This window comes from Mus caroli, unplaced genomic scaffold (genome assembly GCF_978045245.1).
Source record: "Mus caroli unplaced genomic scaffold, Mus_caroli_1 scaffold_6, whole genome shotgun sequence".
Taxonomy (NCBI): Eukaryota; Metazoa; Chordata; class Mammalia; order Rodentia; family Muridae; genus Mus; species Mus caroli.
Window position 1 is genome coordinate 150,687,072 of NW_028227261.1, and position 12,562 is coordinate 150,699,633.

The window sequence follows — 12,562 nt, forward strand, 5'->3', positions numbered from 1 at the left end:
TTGGAAGCCAATTACTACCATAATGGCAGCTCAAACTTGGTTGTGGTAATTCTTAATAAGAATATGCTCCTCCCTCCTACCCCCACCAAATCCATTGATCATATCACTAACTGCATAGAGGGCTTAGAGTGTGAAGACTCCTGTACATGCAGCTCAGTCATTTACAAGAAAGGCCATATTAACAGAAATCTATCAAAATGAGGCTCAAATGACCTATGAGTACTAGGTTCAGCAAGGCAGCAAGTTTATGCAAAGCCCTGTAGAGATAACACAGTATGCTTAAGGCATTTCTCTTTGTAGGGATCCCAGCTAATTACAGTAACTTTATTCATCTAGGGATCAACCATTCAGTGAGTGTTTGACAACCAGATGTCTGCCACTTTCTATCATCCTCCATACCTTTTGACATTAGTCTTATTGCTAAGCTCATTTTGAACACAAATAAATACATATGTGGAGAGACAAGGGTACTATTCAAGATTACACAGAAATTGGGTAAAGGTGGAGTCATTCCCAAGGACTGGGATTAAGAGCTGATAACTCATGCAAAAACATGTCAATGAGGAGAGGTGCCCAGCTTAATCATGTGTGGGACATCAGGAAACACACCAGTGATCCAAGAAAATAGGAGAACCAGGTGGTAGAGGAGACAAACATGGTATCGGGGAAGAACAAAGACATGTCTAGAGCTGGAATAAGCCTGGGGAATATTGGAATCCTGTGACTGGAACCTGACTAGAGTAAGAATATCATCTCCCACCCAAGAGACATCACCAAGCTCTCCTCCTTAGGAGCCTTCTGAAGCATATATTCCACAAATGTCCTTGAGATAGGTTGTCACAGACAGTGCACCCTCCGCACCTGGACTAGTTAAAAGTATGTGCATCAAATTGTATTTCTAAAGAATTCTCTTCATTTAAAAGTCATTGCCCCAAACTCCATTTCCCACAATGAAATTGAACTGAAACTATTATCATTTCTGTATGGTAAGACATATTTTATAGGCTAGTTGCAAAACTCAAGTGGTTGAAAAAAAAGGTTTAATTGTTACTGTAGGTGCTGGAAATATTGGAACTCTATTTTATCTATAAATTTGCAATGACTTAGTCTTTTGATGAAGTTGACATCTTTTTGATCAATTAACATATATCTTAGCATGCAACTTTCAAAGTATAGTGCCTTATTTCCTGAGGTCCTGTGGGGTGTTTCCTTCACACTGTGGCACGTCTGCCACTTAGATACTATCAAAGTTTACTCTGTGGAACTGGATTCATTGCAAAGCCAGGTTAAGACTCCACAGTATATTCATAATACAAAGAAAAGATTACTAAAAATAGTGACAAAGGTACATGTAGTGGTTTTCTACCCACAAACATCAGAATTAACCGAGGTGTCCACTAACTTTGTAAAAAAACTAATAGAAAGGATCGTGTGCTTTTAAAAACTAAGAATCCCTGGGTTTGATGTATTGAAGAAGCCACAAATTAATACCATCAAAGAAACACATTAATTGCAGGTTCACAATCACTCACTAAAACATTGCTTAGCAAAAGTTAATATATAAAAACACAATTGATAGAAAAATAAAGTAATAACTCGTTGTCATCATATTATATCTATTAAGAATCATGTTTGTTAAGGATAGTAGAACATTTTTTTCAGGTGTTTCTCTGCCATTCGGTATTCCTCAGGTGAGAATTCTTTGTTCAGTTCTGAGCCCCATTTTTTAATGGGGTTATTTGACTTTCTGGAGTCCACCTTCTTGAGTTCTTTATATATATTGGATATTAGTCCCTTATCTGATTTAGGATAGGTGAAGATCCTTTCCCAATCTGTTGGTGGTTTTTTTGTCTTATTGATGGTGTCTTTAGCCTTGCAGAAGCTTTGTAGTTTCATGAGGTCCCACTTGTCAATTCTCGATCTTACAGCACAAGCCATTACTGTTCTATTCAGGAATTTTTCCCCTGTGCCCATATCTTCAAGGCTTTTCCCCACTTTCTCCTCTATAAGTTTCAGGGTCTCTGGTTTTATGTGAATCCTATGGAATGTGTAACCACATTGTTTTACATTACAATAATCAAAATGAAAATTTATATTTCCAAATTTTATATATATTCATCTATCGTATGAATATATACATATTACACTTAAATAACTAGTGATATCTTATTGCATAAGTCCTAATACTACCTATGTAATATTTAGTATTAATAAATAATACACATTTGATATTATTGCATTAGTTACTTTTCCCTTTACTAACTAAATACTTGACAAGAAGCAAGCACATTGAAAGAGGAAATATTTACTTGGCTTACAGCTTGAGGACCATCCACCATGATTGGCAAGGCACAGAAGTGGTCTACATTTGACCAGATCTGAAAGTAAGAAAATAAAATACTGGTACTCAACTGGCTTTCTCCATTTTGTTTTTCAATTTCACTCAGGATGCCTGCCCATGGTATTATATTATTTACATTTAAGTTTGCTCTTCCCATTTCAGTTAAATCAATTAAATTACACATTCCCATAGACATATACAACATTAGGTATCATTAATGCCTGAGTACTTCTCAGTCCAGTAAAGTTCATGTTGATAATCAAAGGTGATATCACAGTTGCTAAAGTTATTCAAGTGGTTGATTTATAATAAACTTTTATACTAGTTTAAAAACTCCATTGATTTGATGATATTTGGAGTCATTATACTTAGTCATTCTGCATGATGTCATATGTTGCCTCCCTTACAAACTTAACATCCCTTGTGAGAAACTTTAGGTATGATGGTCATGAACTGACCAGTTTTTCCCACCAAATCTACCTAAAAAGATATAAAAGGATCCCTAGACAGGATTCCTTAGTTGACAAAAGAAAACTATGTTCCTAAAAGTGCCATCAAAACTTTTTTTTTAGATATTTTCTTTATTTACATTTCAAATGTTATCCCCATTCCTAATTTCCCTACTAAAAATCCCCTATCCCTCCCCCCTCCCCCTTATCCCCAACCCACCTACTCCCATTCCTGGTCCTGGCATTCCCCTATACTGGGGCATAAAGTCTTCACAGATCCAAAGGTCTCTCCTCCCATTGACATCAAAACTTCTGATGCATAAGCAATTTGTACAGTTGGTATAGTCTTTACATCATGGCTCAAAGCTGCCATTTTCTTGCTCAACGTTCCCTGGATGTCTATTCAAGATGTTCTTTGCCAAGGTTTCACCTATGAGTTTCCTCAACCATACATTGCCTTTGTCAAGTTTGGCTCAAAGTAAAATGCTATGGCTGTAGGTACTGTTGCACTGTAGATAACTGACAGTATCAGAATCACCTGTGGTCCTTTAAAGTTAAGTTTCTGTTCTGCATGTTGGTACCTTTGAATCTCAGCCCTAAACCTTCCTGGTATCTGCTTGCTATATGATGTGCCTGACCTTGGTTTTCAGAAACTGCCTTAGCACCACAGAGGCTGCCAATTTTCTCTTTTGACTCAAGCTACTAACTTTCATTTTATTTTCTATTTATTTCCCTATTTCTGCTTATTTTCTGTTCTCTCAGATATAAAAACTAATCTTATGGCTAGGATATAGCCTGTAGCCTCCCCTCCCCAGCCTGAAACCTGCTTGCTCAGGTTTCACTGTTTACATCAGGGTGGAGCTTGCCACTCAATCATTCTGCCACGCCCACTGCTGGAGCCTGCTGCTTTGCTGTTCTGGAGCCATACACATGGTCACCCTGCAACTGGACCCCAGGATTATTTGGCGGGAAAGGGGCCCCTTCCCCTCCTTCTTAACTGAGTGTCGGAATAGTAAAATTGAGCTTTGATCAAAATGACTGTCTTAGCTACATCTTTTTCTCGTGCGGCCTAGCCCCCCCCCACCCCCTCTCTTCCAGGTTTCCAAGATGCCTTTCCAGACTAGAACCCAGACATGTGAGCCACTGGCCAAACACACCAATAGCCCAGGAATAGAGCACTCATGTAGCAAGTGCAAAGCGCTGGGATCAATCCACTGCACCACCAAAAATGTAACTCAAGTCTTCAATAACACATTTGATTCATCCTGTGAAACTTTGTGCTATTGTCAATCAAGATAGAACTCCTGAGTTATCTACCTGAACTCTAAACACAAAAAGCACAACCAACATGAATTCACCCTGAGTCAGTTGGATGTTCTGGGAGGTAGGGCAAGAAGGAGGAAGAGGACTGTACACTAAAAGACAAAGGTGATCAACTGGGGATAGCATGAGTCCAGCAACAGGCAGTCCTCTGGATTTTACAAGCAAACATAAGCAGGGTGTTTATGTTCATCCTCCATGACCTTTCAAAAATAGTCATAGCCTGGAAGAATGGAAGGAGCTGGAGGGAGACAACAGGATTGGGGTTGTTGAAGGTGGCTCGGGTGAAACAGGCACCTACAACCATCCATTAGCTGGGCTGATGAAGGACCAGCCAGTTGCCATTCTAGCTTCACACTGGCCACAAATTTAAACAGCTTCAGCCCAGGAGAAATTCACAGAGAATTCCTGTTAATCATTCATCCTGCTGGCTCTTCTGAGCCCTGATTCTCCTGTTCTAGTGACTCTATTGAAATCCTTGAGAGAATTCTAGACACCAGGTCTATTTAATTTACTAAAACCCTAAAGTTAGATTCATGGAAAGTAAATATGTAATAATGATGAGACATCTAATAAAAGATGGTATTATTTCCAAGAAGAATTATTCTCTATAGCTCTGAATTAGTGAGAAAAAATAAGCATGTAGGGTGTTTAAAATTGCACTATACCTCAGTTATATTTAACTTATTTCAGTATTTATTGAAAACTGCTTACTAAGGATGAGGGTGTGTGCTAACAAAAGTAAATATGATTTCTTTGCTAAAGGATCTACATTTTGAGAGAGAAACAGGTAGTAGCCAATCAGATGAATAGTGTGGAACTGCAATGCTGACCTGTTAAGAATGGAAGGTTCAAGTCTGGGAGTCAGTAGAAGATGACTTTTGTACCTTTCAATAATGCTGAGATTGCATCACTATAGACAAAAGATAAACATTGACAATGTATATTTTCTTTCAAAGTAATTTTTGAGAGATTAACAAGAAATACCCTAAAAGCAAGCAACTTCAGTTTGTAAGAAGAACTAATTAGATTGTCCCTTGTAAAATAAAAAGAACTCCCAATTTTTGGAGACCATACATTTTACACTGATGCTAATAAATCAGGATAGGCAGGATATAGATCAGAAGATGTAAGTAAGGTGATTGAGAGTCCCTGTAAATCAGTTTAGAAATCAGGGTTATATGGAATATTTATGGTGTTATCAGATTTTAAGAGTCTCTTAATGTAGAAACTGACTCTCAACATACAGAAAGGGTTGTTTTATACATAAAGACTGGTGAACTTGTTCAAGATGATTCTAAATTGACTTTACTGTTTATTCAGCTACAACCAATGATCAGAAATAGGAGCCATCCACTGTATATAACATACATAAGATCCCATACAGGTCTGCCAGGCTCTCTGGTACAAAGTAATAATGAAATTGGTCAGCTATTGACAGGAAGTGTACTAGAAACTTCAAAAATCCATAAAAATACCATGTTAACAGCAAAGGTTTAAAGAAAGACTCACTTGGAAACAAGCCAAGGAAATTGTGAAGCAATGTCCTACGTGGCCACTATATAATCAAACTCTATTACCTACAGGAAGTAACCCTAAATATACCCAAAGAAATGAAATTTGGCAAATGGATGTATTTCATTTTACTAAATTTGGTAAACCAAGATATGTACGTCATTCAATAGATGTATTCACGATTTCAATGGACAACTGTCTTAGCTTCAAAATCAAGACTGATTCTGTAATTACACATTTGTTAGATGTTATGATCACTATGGAATAACCATACAAATTAAAATAAACAATGGTCTGACGTATCTCTCTAATAATATAAAAGTTTTTTTTTACATATTATAATATAAAACGTGTTACAGAGATAATACATAATCCTGCAGGGCAAGCAATTGTGGAGAGATCTAATCTTACTTTAAAAGAGATACTTAACAGACAAGAGGAGGCAACAAAGATGCCCCCAGAAATAAATTATATTATAGCACTTTACTAACCTTATTAAAAAAAAAACAACTAATGGATGAAAAATTATGGGAAACATTAAATTGTGGAACAAAACTACTAAACTAAACCAGCCTGTCTGTTTTAAGGATAGCTTAATGTCAAAATGGAAAGCAGGAAATGTGTTACCCTGAGGGAGAGGTTAGGCCTCTATTTTCACAGGAAAAGACAAGCTATCGGTTCCTTCTAAGTTGGTAAAAATCAAACATGACAAAGAGAGGCCCGCTAAAGACCTTGGCTATTGACAAGAAGGAGATTGACAAGATCAACAAGATAGGTGATGTATAAACAGATCTCTGTACACAGAGACAACTCTGGGTCCAGCTGAGACTTAAATGTTATACAGCCAATAACTCTTATTGGATACAAAATTCTCATGACTTATTATTACATACCATTCTTTAAGATGGTGTGAGTGGAGGAGAAAGGTGGAACTGAAGGTTTGAGAGTGGGGGCAAGTAGACAGGTGAGAGGGGAAGGAGAGAGAACTGAAGAAGAGGATGCTCACAGTCAGCTATTGGATGGATCACAGGGCCCTCAATGGAGGAGCTAGAGAAAGTACCCAAGGAGCTAAAGGGATCTGCAACCCTATAGGTGGAACAACAATATGAACTAACCAGTACCCCGGAGCTCTTGTCTCTAGCTGCATATGTATCAGAAGCTGGCCTAGTCTGCCATCAGTGGAAAGAGAGGCCCATTGGTCTTGCAAACTTTATATGCCTCAGTACAGGGGAATGCCAGGGCTAAGAAGTGGGAGTCGGTGGGTAGGGGAGTGGGTGGGGGAGGGTATGGGGGACTTTTGGGATAGCATTGGAAATGTAAATGAAGAAAATACCTAATTAAAAAAAAAAAAAGAAACACTAAGACTTGTTCCTGGGCAAAGAAACAAAAACAATGGAAGAATCTACATTATTGTTTCCAGAGTCCATTTTTGCTGTTAAAGCATATCATTTCTTCTCCCCAGCTGTAAGTCTACTCTTTAAAATGATGCCTTACATGTTAATAGTACACAGGGTTTACAGGGGAATATGCTGGTGGCATCTACACCTTAGAAGTAGGCTTCATTTTTTAATTTTATTTTTAAATTGATTTTTGTAATAGCCTTTTTTTTTAAGATAAGGGCTATCGTTATTCCAGTTTTATAGATAGAGAAGTAAAAAAAAAAAAAAATCAGAGAGACTTACTAGCTTCAAGACCATGCAGTAGGTAACTGAGAGTGGGCTGAAGTCCACCTCCAGCCCCAGACTTTAACCATCACTCATTTATCTCCAGTCTTAGGAGTCTGTAGCTCTCGCTTTCCCTCAGGTGATCTGCATCAGTGATCTGACTTAAGACAAGCTTATCGCACCTGAGCACTTTCTGAGTCTGTTTGCGATCTCTTCGTCGCTCCCATAACTACCAGCTTAGTCTTAGAAACCCAGAGTATAAACATAATGAGCATTCACCTGCAAACAAAACAAAACAAGAGAGCAAGATTTTTCTTTTCAAGCAGCGTCTCCTTCCACAGTTGATGGAGGTTTGGTTGAAAGTTCTTATGTGAAACTACATTGGATAAGACCCAAGGAAGGCCACCTGGGGACTCAGTGGAAGTTTTTCCGTGCTCAGACAGAATGTGGTAAATGTTTCAAGTTTTTGTTAACTTATTTTAAATGTTTAATTAAAATATAACTAAGTCACTTCCCTATTTCCTTTTGCCGCTCAAACCCCTCCCATATTCTCTGCATCCAGCCCCTACCATTCCCCTGTCACTCTCTTAAATTGATAGCCTATTTTATTATTGTTGTTTCATATATTCATAAATATATAAATACATCCTCCTGAGTCCATTTAGTGTGGCTTGGTTGTATATGATTTCAAGGCTGACCACCTTGCATTGAATAACAAGGGGCCAGTTCCTGAGAAAGGCTCATTCTTCCTCTCTTGGCAGTCAGGAGTTGCCTGTCATTCTTTGTCTAGGTGTGGAACCCGATGACACTTTCTGATTCATTCTTAGAATGTCTATTACATTGACATCATTCATAACTTTAGGCAGCCATCTTTAGGAGAAGTCTTACAGACTTCTTGGTCCTCTGGCTCTTCCAGTCTCCCTGCCCTCTCTTCTGTACTGAAGAGAGCCATCAGTAATCAGTAGAGATGTTGTGCTGCAGATATATCTGTTAACAGCTTCCAAAAAAAAGAAAGTATGCACTGTTCATTGCTGAGAGTACCAATTATCAATAGAATGCTCAGTATCTAAGTCTTAACTGGTTCTAATTCAGACTAATTGTATTTGGAGCACAGTGGATGGCTAGTATGAAGGCTAGGAGGAAGATAATTAGATCCAAGAGTAAGAACATTTCCTATAAGCAAATCGATACAAAAAAAAAAGGGGAGTCTCTTTTCAACACAGTAATTAGGTTACAAACCACATTATATAAACAAGGAAATTTCATAGTGAATGGGACACTATTAGTGACTATGTTTGGACAGAATAAACAGACAATACAAACGATGTATAAGATCACCCTTGCTTGATGAAAAGAAAAGTGAGACATAGGAAAAGCCACATCAAAATAAATGTGAATGATTACAGTAAGTGTATGAGGGGAAAGGGATAGTAAGAAATGAGACTATGATGCTCAGTGTGAGGACAGCCACACAGGGGAGACCTAACAGGGCTGTCTGTATGGAACAATAGATTTGACTAGAAGTCAGTGATGTTTGAGCTTGGAGCATTCCAGGGTCTTGCTCTCTATTTGTTTTTAATTGCCAAAATAAGGATTCTCTGTATTCTACAGAAAATCTGTCCAGCATTTTGCATGAATACTGATCTATACTATCTGGATGCACTACTGCCTGCATGAATGAACCAGCTGCATATCTGCCACTGGAATCACGGAGTACCAGTCGAAAGCACTGCATCCTGAACTTTCAAGAGGTGTAAAGAGCAGGTCACAGTGTGCATCACAGCTTAACACATCCTTAACATTGCTGGCCTGCCCAGAAGGCTGAACCCTGGCTGTCAGGTTTTGCTGTGTTTGTGTGCACTACAGATAAACAAACCATAGACTTTACACATGTGCAAATTCTCCACCACTGAGGTACAGCCAGGCTTAACTCAGTATTGAAAGTGTTCACTTAGCTCAGTAAAATAAAAGTTTTTCACCCGTGTGTGTATCAATCCACAGGCTTTCTTCTGCCTTTCCAAAGCACTTTCCTGTGCCCTTCACTCTAAGCACAGTCAAGTCCTGAATGAAGAGCAGAAGAAGGTGAAGAGGACAAAGAGTTTGATCTTCATGAAACAGGTGTTGAGATTCTCCAGAACCAAATGCCAGCTCGTGCTGAGGCACCTGCAAAGCCCTACCTACCATCTGCCTCTCTTCCTTAAGCTGAACCCAGGAAGGGGGATGGCAACATCTTCATCAGAACAATGCATCCCTGGGGAGCTGAGTGGGAGGAACTGGTGACAACCACATAATGTCTGTCACCTTTTGAAAAATCAGAATGAGGAAATCCAAAAGTCAAGTTGAAAGAAGACAAATTAAGTCAATTAAGATTTGACACATTGCTGAATACCTACTGATGAAAAAAGAATGTCTTTTAACTTTCTCATTGTCTTTTTGCATAACACATTTTTTCAAACCACAAAACATTTTTATAAAAGCGTGAACAGTATCTTAAAAAAAAAAAAAAAAAAAACTCTTGCTCTGACACAAAAAGAGGCATGTTCTTTAAAAACTGCAATTGCTCAGTCTTGAGACTGTTTTGTTGTTGTTATTATTTATTTGGTTTTTTTGTTTGTTTGTTTAAACAGTTTTGTGAAGCTTTAAAGAACTCAGATGGAATCAGAGTGCAAAGTCAGAGCCAGGCCACTGTTGAGACCTGCTACTACTGTCAGAACTCTCAGGACACAACTGCAGACGGTCCAGCAAAGGAGCAGAGCAGCAAAGACACAGAAGGCTCCTTAGTTTGAACAACTTGCTACAAGACTAAATTACAGTTGTTTTCAGGGTAACAGACTGAGGCACACTCTGCAATCAGCAGATGTGTCATAGCTACCGAGCTTTGTAAGCTTAATTGAACATTCAATAATGCTTATGGCAAAGAACATATAGATATGACTAGTGATGTCTCAGGAATATTCACCCAAACCTAAAAAGTACAGAAGAGGGAACTCAAAGACAATGTACATGCGCGCCTACAACCGAACCGCAGCCATAGGCTGGGTAGTTGCCGCCAAAGACAGGCCGTTGCAATGCGCCCAGTGTTTCCTTCATGCATATTACCTGACAGCTCTAGTACTCAGTTTGGTATGGCTTATGAAACCAATTAGATAAAACATTTCACTCTGGGTCTTGAACCTAAAATATCCTATGTAATATTTGGAAAGTGTTAGGGAAATGTGTTCTGGCTTTGATAAGTTTGAAAATAAAACCTTTCTTTTCCAAGTTAACTCATTTATTAGATGAAAGTTAAGGTAGGAACTTTTGCATAAAATATGTGAAAAGTTGAAATTTGAGTGAGCAATTACCTCAGAAGCTTTTGACAGTGGTGTCGTAATTAGAAAGTTGACAGTTAAACACAGTTTCATATGAACTACAGCAATTCTAAGACCTGAATTTCCAACCATAAACTATTATCTTCTCAATTTACATTTGTCCTTCTCAAGTTCCACCATGGAACCTCTGTGGGTTATTCGCTCCTTCCAAAAGATAAGAGGCAGTGAGAGAAGATGTCATGTGTCCTCAACCACCTTTACTCTGTGTAAATAGCATTTACAGTTTGGAACTCAGTTTTGAAACAACACTGTAAGATGAGTGGAAACAAGGGCAGCAATGGAGCATTGGGAGATTTGCAGAGAACAGTATTAGGGAGCTATAACACACCACACAAAAATAAGTCAGTGAAGACCATTCACAGCCTGTCTCCTATAAACAGAAAAAAAGAGAGATCTATAACCAGAAAAATTGGCAAAGGCCTACAAGAAAACAATTTGAAGTTAGGTACACTTAAACATGTACTTCTGGAAGTAGCTCTTATATCTAAAACAAATATTTTAAATTATTATAAAAAGAATTTTCTCTTTATTTCTATGAAGGAAAGCAACTAAACATAATCTAAAGATTAAGGTGGAATGAATATATATACACACACACACACATATACACACACATACACACACACAAACACACACACACACATATATATACACACATATATATACACACACATATATATATACACACATATACACACACACACATATATATATATACACACACATATATACATACACACACACACACATATATATATATATATACACACACACATATATATACACACACATATATATAAGCACACACATATATACACACACATACACACACACACACACACACACACACACACATATATATATATATCCACAAAGCACTCCTAAAAAGTTACACACCTTACTAAAATGAGTGGAATGACATGTATCACACATTGGCAGGAAAACCCAGAGCTCCAAGGTGTCAGTTCTCCCTAAATTGATTTTATGCTTGGCTTCTCTCTGTGAAGAATCAATAGATGAGTGTACCCAGAGCTAAACAAAGAAAATAGCAATCAAGAATTCTATATAAACACCAGGAAGAAGCACAATGGGTCAGGTAAGATAAAGATAATTTAATATATATGAAATACATACTATTATAAATCCTTTTGTCTATATAAATGAAGACATTTCTGTAACTGAAATGGTTTATTTGTGTACAAATACTCAGAAAGACAAATAGAACATGGTAAAAATTCCAGAAACTGCTGTATTTTATGAGGAAGCAAGGTATGGGTGTCACAAAGTTTTGCGTCAGTGGAGAGAGCACAGGTTCTCTTTGTATGATACTGCAATAGCTTATGTAAAAAAAAAAAAAACTATTTGTTTCTTTCTTTGTTATGGGATCTACTCTTAGAATACACTCATGCAAAACTCAAAGTAGATTAGAGATTAAGTGTTTAAAAAAAAACTTAATGAGAAGAAATGAGGAAGATTTCTTCATTACCTCAAAACAGGTAATAATTCTTAATTGACAACCATAAACCAAACATCAAATATTGATACATTCATCAAAATAGAAGACAACTGCAGGATCCTCCCGTAGTACTATGTCCAATTTTCTGAGGAACCGCCAGACTGATTTCCAGAGTGGTTGTACAAGCTTGCAATCCCACCAACAATGGAGGAGTGTTCCTCTTTCTCCACATCCTTGCCAGCATCTACTGTCACCTGAATTTTTGATCTTAGCCATTCTGACTGGTGTGAGGTGGAATCTCAGAGTTGTTTTGATTTGCATTTCCCTGATTATTAATGATGCTGAACATTTTTTCAGATACTTCTCAGCCATTCAGTATTCCTCAGTTGAGAATTCTTTGTTAAGCTCTGCACCCCATTTTTTAATGGGGTTATTTGATTTTTTGG